General features: G+C 32.7%; 1 long non-coding RNA gene and 1 pseudogene across 1 annotated transcript; both read left to right on the top strand.

The window, feature by feature from the left end:
• The first annotated feature begins 1,834 nt into the window (after positions 1-1,834).
• LOC111885186 (tropinone reductase homolog At5g06060-like) lies at positions 1,835-4,143 on the top strand (annotated as a pseudogene).
• A 2,449-nt stretch (positions 4,144-6,592) lies between these two features.
• LOC111885188 (uncharacterized) lies at positions 6,593-8,747 on the top strand. Its single transcript, XR_002848024.3, has 6 exons — positions 6,593-7,381; positions 7,460-7,577; positions 7,657-7,760; positions 7,854-7,947; positions 8,108-8,206; positions 8,542-8,747. It is a non-coding gene; the product is annotated as an uncharacterized LOC111885188 (long non-coding RNA).
• The last annotated feature ends 395 nt before the right edge of the window (positions 8,748-9,142 follow it).

The raw sequence follows: 9,142 nt of genomic DNA, 5'->3' as shown, positions 1-9,142 counted from the left end.
TTGAATAAATGAAATAGTTATCAATATTTAATGGAATGAAAAAACAATATATTGGTTGTTAATATTGGTTTAAATTAAATAACTTTATTATGGAAGGAACGTTTAATTAGAATGTTTATGCTTATATAACAATATAATTAAGTAACATTTTTAAATAATTGAAAAATATAGAATAATAAAAAGTTAAAAATAAATAATTCATACCAAAAATTGTCATGCGGCGAAATGAACGGGAAAAGGACATGTGACAAAATGATTCTTATTGATTATGATATATTTTTTTATATTGTTTTAACTTATTTTTTTTTATTGTTTCGGTTTTTTATAACTTTATATGTATTTTTTTTATATTTTCCATTGCATTTAAAAATTTATATTTTGATGACTTATGCGTTTCCTTTATCAAATTCAAATTTTCCAAAATCGGATTACAATCGTAACCTACCAATTTAATCATCATTAATTTCATCAATAATTTCACCCAATTTAAATTTGTATTTTCCTTATATAAATTTTTTTAATGGTCCCGATTTTTTCCCTCCAAAGATATTTCAAACATTTATTTTTTAGATAATGTTACCCATTATAATTATTACTTTACTCATATAAAATATTAAAACCCACCAATATGCATATATATATATATATATATATATATATATATATATATATATATATATATATATATTTAAATTTTATAAGAAACATTAACATTAAAACAAAGTGATGGATTCAAGTGACGATTCATCTTCTTCAAGAAAAAAATAAGCTAAAAGTCTTGTCCTTAATGTTTTACACATCAATATTTTATCAAATTACACTAATGTAATTATATCCGATTTTGAACGTACTCATATGTGATGAAAAATATCGTTCAACTAATAAGATAAAACATGTAGTCTACAAAGAGGTTCAACGATTATTGATATTTATTGATTTCAATGTATCTTCTATACATTTTAAAAATACAAATAACCATAATTTTTTTAATAATTATTATACAATATCTACAAACATTTGTATGTTTTTTTATGCGTTTCCTAGCATTTAACGTGAATTATAATCTAGGTCAGTTTATAGTTTAATCCAAACATTTTTTTTGAACATAAAAATCTTGATTATCTAATTTTATACAATACTTTGTCATACAAAAAAAAAATTGTTTCATTAATTTATACAAAATATAAAATAATTAGGGATTTTTTTTTCAAAAAATAAAAATTAAAATTAAACCATAAATTTATAAAATATTTAGAATTTACTGCAAATTTCCTTAAAATATAAATGAAAGTTTAATGGAATATTTTTAATAAAATAAAAAGACAATTTAGTAATTAATGTAAAATAAATTCAAATAAAATATGTAAAAAATTCACAATCAAAATATGTACCTGAAGTAGTTTTTCCTTTTGGCGGAAACAATTTTTTAAAAACCGGTTTTTTAGTTGAACCGGTATGGTGACCGGCTCTCGGTTTAACCGGTTCGATCGTCGGGTGAACCGGTTTCTATATTTTTCATATATTTTTTTATTTTTCTACACATGCATATATATAGAAATTATGAATTTGATGTTTAAAAGTCCAAACATTAAAAATATACATAAAAATAAGTTGTAGATGAATTCAAATACATTAAAATAACACATAACTATAAGTTTTAGTGTTTTAAATCAATTCATATACGTCAAAAAAAAAATAAAGTATAATACCGAAACGAAATATAGTTTTTGATGAATACAAACACATCAAAAAAATTTATAACATTTACCATATGTTTTTATTTAGAGAAAACTAAATAGATTTGAAAAAAATCACTAAAGTTTATTATGTAAATGGTTCTTTTTTTATGTGTTTTTATTCGGTTGAACCGGTTTATTTTGACCGGTTCAACCGGTTTTTTCTAAAAACCAGCCGGTTTAATCCGGTTTAGAAATCAATATAAAACCGGTGATAGTTGAACCGTTCTTTCTCCCGGTTCCCGGTCCAACCGGTTCGACCGACCCGTTAAAACTGGTTTTTAAAACATTGGGCGTAAATCAATTACGCACAAAGAAGCGTGATACGAACCAAAAAAAAAAAAAAGAAAAGGTCATGCGTTGATTGAGTGAGAAATTATGGACTATATTCAGCAACTACCATCATCTGCTTGTTATAAACCGGAAGGTCTAAACTAGTCATCTTCTCGAAGATATCGACTGCAAAAGCAATCGGATAACATGACGACGGCGGCAGCGGCGGAGAGCAGTTCTAAAACTAGAAATTCCAGATGGTCTCTCGCCGGCATGACTGCTCTCGTCACCGGCGGCACACGTGGGATCGGCTGCGCTGTGGTGGAGGAATTGGCAGAGTTAGGGGCGGCAGTACACACCTGCTCTCGCAACGAGGCTGAGCTCAACCACCGCTTACAAGAATGGTCTTCCAAGGGCTTCACCGTCACTGGATCCGTCTGCGACGCAACTTCTCGACCTCAACGCCAACAGCTTCTAGAAAAAGTCTCCTCTATCTTCAATGGAAAGCTCAACATTCTAGTAAGTTCTTTTGATTTTATTTCACCGATAAATTAGGGAATTCTTCGATACATCAAGTTTCATCTTATTTTGCAGGAATTCCTAATCTTCTGAAACGAACACATTCATTATTCATTCTTGTGTTACTAATTGTATTCTTACAAATAATTATACAAACTTCGAAACTGTAGATAAACAATGTTGGGACGAACATAGTGAGACCCAGTTTGGAGTATACTGCAGAAGAGTATTCCCTGATCATGGCTACCAATTTGGAATCATGTTACCATATCTCTCAACTTTCACATCCTCTTTTAAAAGCTTCTGGATTTGGAAGCATTGTCTTCATTTCCTCTGTTGCAGGTTCTGTATGTTCATGTTAATTATACATCTATCTACGGACCCACTAAAGGTAATACTTTGATTTTCCTGATCATTGTAATTGGTGTTACAAAAAATTTTAAGCTTCCATTTTCTGTTCGTAGCTGCTATGAATCAACTTGCAAAGAATTTAGCTTGTGAATGGGCTAAAGATAACATTCGGAGTAATGGTGTAGCTCCAGGGTGCACTAGGACCCCGCTTGTGGAAAGTGTAATATACCTCAATTTTAGCCTTCTTTCTATTTGTATTATTTTGATCGTATTGTAAGAATTTATTTTGTGTTGTGTAGTTGCTTAATAGTGAGGAGTTTTTAAATACAATGGTATCAAGAATACCTTTGAAACGCGTGGCTGAAGCGAATGAAGTGTCATCAGTGGTCGCGTTTCTTTGTATGCCTGCTGCTTCTTATATCACTGGCCAAACGATTCTTGTTGATAGAGGATTTTCCATTAATGGTTTCCCGTGAGTCGACTTCCAAAATGGTTCATTCGTTCGGACTTTGGATTGATTAAATTAACAGAAATTTGTTGGTACGTAAAGTTTTTTTTTGAAAGAGACTAAAGTCTCGGCAAATGTTGGTATGTAAAATTACTTGAAGATAAAGATGATCTATTTGTTAAAGCAAGTAATAGATAATTATATATTTATTATATAATAATAAGTAAAATGAGAAAAAAAAAAGACCAAAATTGTAATTTTCTAAATTAAAAACTAAAGAGTATAAATTCTTAAATTTGAAAAATTATAGTGACCAAAACTATAACTATTCTGTTTTCTTATAGATTAAAAAAAAACTATACGAACTAAAAATGTTATTTTATAAGTTAAAAACTATAAGGACGAAACATGAATTTCAGTCATTTTCTACATTATAAACTAAAGAACTAAGAAGAGAAAATAATATAAGAGTCATTAAGTTTACACTTAAATTTTAATTTGAGGTTGTGTTTATATATTATTATATTTTAGTCTCAAATTTGAGAACGTGTTATTAATTTTATTTTAAATGTAACCATTGTACATGTTGTCTTAAGGTCAAACAGTTTGCACTTTAATGACTAGGTCATTAGCTTATGTGGCATCCATCTAATATCTTAGATGGCAGTAACAACTTTATAAATGAATATTAACCTCCTTCACTCTTATTTCCCTTGATCCATCGTTACTTTTCTTCTCAGTTATTCAAGAGCACTATGCAATGGTCTCTCTCTCTCTCTCTCTCTCTCTCTCTCTCTCTATATATATATATATATATATATATATATATATATATATATATATATATATATATATATATATATATCCCACAATGGGGTAATTAAATCAACCAGTGGTCCCTCTAGGACGTGCTACTATGGACCAGAAGTTCCTTTAGCTGCAAGTACCGACCTGATGAAGATGAAGAATGTGGTTACTCTGGTGAAGTAAGTTCATGGTACAAGGAACTTATGTGTGAAGTTATGTCAAAAAGAAAAAAAAAAACCATTGGAAAAGGAAAAGAGAACCCTTATCATGGTGAAATAACTATGCTAGCTCTTCCTAGGGTTGTGATTGCCTTGCTTGTCTTTTTAATAATCATGGTAGGGATTTAGATATGGATGGCATATAATGGGCAAGTAGTATATTGTGGTAGGTTGTTAAGTTTGAAGTAGTGTCTGGTAATGTCCAATGTTAACCATTTTTGTGTGTGTAGATAGATGTACAAAATTGTAGTTTGTATAGTCCAGACCGATTTTGATATATATATATATATATATATATATATATATATATATATATATATATATATATATATATATTACTACTGGATTTTTATGAGAATGATAGGGAAGTTTATATGTTTATGACAATGATATATGATGCAAGTGGACCAAACTACCCTTACCTTATGTACCAAACCATTGACCAAAATAGAAAGGACCAAACTACCCTCATGTAAAAAGTATGATGCTATATGATGCAAGTATGCCAAACTATCCTTACCTTATGTACCAACAAAAAAGACCAAACTACCCTTATGTAAAAAGTTTGATCTATATGAGGCAAGTGGACCAAGCTACCATTACCTTATATACCAAATCAGTGGCCAAAATAGAAAGGACCAAACTACCCTTACCAATGTAACCAAAATGCACATACATGTTGAAACCAATGTGAACAAAACCATATACACATACCAAATAACGAAAACCATATACACTATAATGACCATAACACAAATAACCAAAAAAATATTGAAAAATGATGATCAAAATGAAAATAATTAAAATAACAACTAGATCGCCATTGTAACAACGCAAATTTTCAAAACAAATTTTTCATTTTAAAAATATATTTATTTCCATTCATAACAAGGCATAAATAGTTTAAGTATTCTGTCCAATACAAATAATCAAAATCCCAAGATCATAAAAGCATTCTTCAGTGTGTATCGATCATGCCGGCGCCTTCCCACGGTCCTCGCTAGTACCTGAAATACATACATAACCACTGTAAGCATAAATGCTTAGTGAGTCCCCCAATATACACTTACGCACATACGCCTTTCCAGGCCCTGACCTTCCGGTCCTCAACACAACGCCTTCCGGCCCATAACATAATCGCCTTCCGGCCCATAACACATTGCCTTCCGGCCCACATAACATACATAGCACACATATAACAAATAACTTACCACATATAGCATACATATCACATATCATATCTGACCTTCCGGTCACACAGTCAAACCCTTCCGGGTACAGTATAGTGAGAAGACTCACCTCGTAAATGCTGAAAGCTAACAACTCCTGAAATCACTCGTGCACAATCCGACGAGCTACAACCTTCCTATAATATCACATATCTCTCATTAGCACTTATGTCTTCTAAGTATGACTATCCCTAAGAAGTCAGACTTAGGTCAACTCTGGTCAACGGTCAACGGTCAACGGTCAACGGTCAACTCGACCGGACTCGGCGAGTGCCATGGCGACTCGGCGAGTCTAGACGTTTTCCAACTCTCTGAGAGTCCCTACCTACTCGTCGAGTATCCTCCTTGACCCGACGAGTTACTCCTGGAAGAATCGCGGGGCCACCCCGACTCCACTCGCCGAGTCTGAAGAACAGCTCGGCGAGTCCCAGTAAATCTTCAAGCTACTCGCCGAGTCTGAAGAACAACTCGGCGAGTCCCAGCAAATCTTCAAGCTACTCGCCGAGTCTGAAGAACAACTCGGCGAGTCCATGCCATGCAGACGAGCAACTGCTTCCTAAATTACGTATGGTCCCGAGATATACAATCATGGGACTTTCTGGACTTCTAACCATCTTATCACTGGGGTATAAACGTCTGGGTAATAACATAATAACCCATCTAATCACTAAATGGGTTTCATAAACCCTAGATTCGCATACACATCAAAATAACAGAAATGGTCCGAGTATTACCTGAAAACGCACTCTCTGTGTCCCCCAAACCTCAGGACTCGATCCTCGTTGATATTCCTTTGGCCAAACTCTTCTTCTTCTTGCCTAACAAGTTCCTCCAAGTTCCAATAGCTTTCTCTCCTGCTCTAGACGTCCACAACGATTAGGGTTCTTCTCAATCGACCAAAAGACGGAAAATGACGGCCTAAGAGGCGTTATATACGATCCAAAACCTAACGGTTAGGGTTTCTGCTGAACAGCGTCGACTCACCGAGTCCATATCTGGACTCGTCGAGTCCAGTCGCGAACCCGCGACCAAGTCTACGATCCTACTCGGCGAGTCTAGGCTCCAACTCGCCGAGTCCCCTCTTAAATCACCCCCAAAAACATAATTTAATAATACCTGAGATTCCGGGCTGTTACAGCCATAATGACCATAATCATCATAACAAGGTAACATAAATTGTTACCAACAAAATCCATATATGTTGACCATATTGACCAATACCATTTACAAAAGGGGTACTAATGTTTGGGTATAGCATATATGTTGACCAGATTGACCCATACCATTTACATACTCTCATATTGAGTATACATGTTAATTATCAAATGGGTTAAGATCACAAAATATCAACTTACTTACTAGAGAACCACAATAGTAGCTTTTTAAAAGCTTTTGCAAACCAAAAAGCTTTTAAGAAATGAAAAAGCTATTGGATGAGCTTTTTCAAAGAACTTGTTAATTAACAAGCTCTTGCAATGAGCTTTTTTAATTGTTGTGTAGTTCCCAAATTGTGGATGCTTGTGATCACATTGGTGTTGTCCACTCGGTAAAAGGAAGATACTAAATGGCAAAAAGGAAGATACTAAATGGCACGTAGTACTACTAATACTATTTAATTTCACATATATTATTATATGATCATGTTGATTAAACTTTAGGCCTTTTGGTCTTTTTTTCCATTATACTTTTTTTTTGCAGGATGTTGTTCCTAAATACTCTACTATGTGTGATGTGGTGTGGATAGATGCAGAGGATCCACTTTTTCTTCTTTGTACAAGTGGAAGAACCGAAAAGCCGAAGGTATTTAAGTTTGTTATAATTTTGAACTACTTTTATTTTCTCATATTTTTTAATGAATCATGTCGGTGCACGTGATAGGGTGTTCTGCATAACACACAGGAGAATACATGATCAAATATGCATTTGATTACAAAGAATCTGATATGGCATTGCACTTTCCGAGGCAATTGGAATTGACTATACTGACACTGAAGAGGTCAGTAGAAAAAAGAAACCATAATACAAATTTCAATTTAAAAAAAATGAAAGTAGGAGTCTAACTCAATCTTTTACAGCTGGAGTTGTTGGTTACAACGCTAACTGATCTTAATACAATGGATGGTAAATGGAATGTGTCTTTATTGACAGAGTGTTCAAGTTCTCTTGATGTGAATACAAGGTACATCTTTTCGTACAAAATGACTAAAACATGCTTCTTCAATGAGGGGGTATTTAGGTCATTTGGACAATCTGTTGTGTCATGTCTTGACAGATTGGAACATTATTGCGGAAAAGCATTGGCTAATGCTTTGTCAGCTGCACCATCGATGTGGACCCTTGGCAATGCAGGCATGAGAGCGTTATAGGTAACTGATTTTATTTTCATGAGGATTGTGTTTTTATAAAATATTGGAGTTTAGGATAGTGATAGCTTTGATGTTGGGTACTTTTTAAGTTTTTTAAAATAATATTTCATGATATAAACTTTAAATAATGTGTGCATATTTTTTTTTTCATATTTGTCAGCATTTGATTTCCAAAGCTCTTGGGTGGTACCAACAACTTTATTGATAAGGTTGGTTGCATGCGATCAAAAAAGGGCCAATGGCACCAGAGACCATGAAGGTTAGTTCTGTAATTTTCATCCAAATTAAAAAATTATGCATCCATTTTTATAAATGCTTAATGTGCTATTAGTTTTGGTATGTGGTAGATGGTCCATAATGGTCAATACAAATGTTCAAAGATCAAATCCTAAAAGAGAAATTTTTGAAGACCAATATGCAAACACATTATTTTCTTTCAACAACATGTTTTTATATATATATATATATTTTGGTCGGAATCGGAATTCAATTCCATTCTAGTCCTGCATTTAGTTTAGCTTCAAATGAGTAGACAATAATGTCCACTGCAGAAAAGCATGCTTCCAAAAAATACCATGTCTCCTTCCATTGCAGGAAAAAGTAAGTAGAACTTGGTTCGCCTAATTCCATGGGATTTAACGGGAATCGGAATCCAATTCCATTATGGTCCTTCTTTCGGATGCTATGCAAGATATGAAGCAATGGAGAATATGTATGTGGAAATGCAAAATATGAGACAAAATTGAGATTATGGTACATTATACTTAGAAATAAATATCAATCAATATTAAACTTTGATATTTGATGATTTTGATCGTTTTGGTAAACATTGATATTTGACGTTTGGTTAAACTTTGATATTTGATTTTGGTATTTTAATATTAGAATTTTGTTTTGGATTGTATAATTATTTTGATTCCTTTGGTATTAATTTGTTATTGATTAGTTTGAGATTGTATAATTATTTGATGTTTTTAGTATTTTTTTTATTTGTAATAAAAAATAATTACTACTATATATTTGCGAGGGATTAGCGACGGAAACAAAAAAAAAATCACATATAAAATTTCCTAGTGATCAGCGACGGAATATAAAAAGACAGATATAGAGGTTTGCAAGGGATTAACGACGAAATTTTTTTGTTGCTGATGTCCTAAATAACGGTATTAAGGGACGAATTTGCGATGGATATTCT

This window comes from Lactuca sativa, chromosome 9 (assembly GCF_002870075.4).
Source record: "Lactuca sativa cultivar Salinas chromosome 9, Lsat_Salinas_v11, whole genome shotgun sequence".
Taxonomy (NCBI): Eukaryota; Viridiplantae; Streptophyta; class Magnoliopsida; order Asterales; family Asteraceae; genus Lactuca; species Lactuca sativa.
The sequence above is the reverse complement of the archived record's forward strand: the minus strand, read 5'-3'. Positions and strand labels throughout refer to the sequence as shown.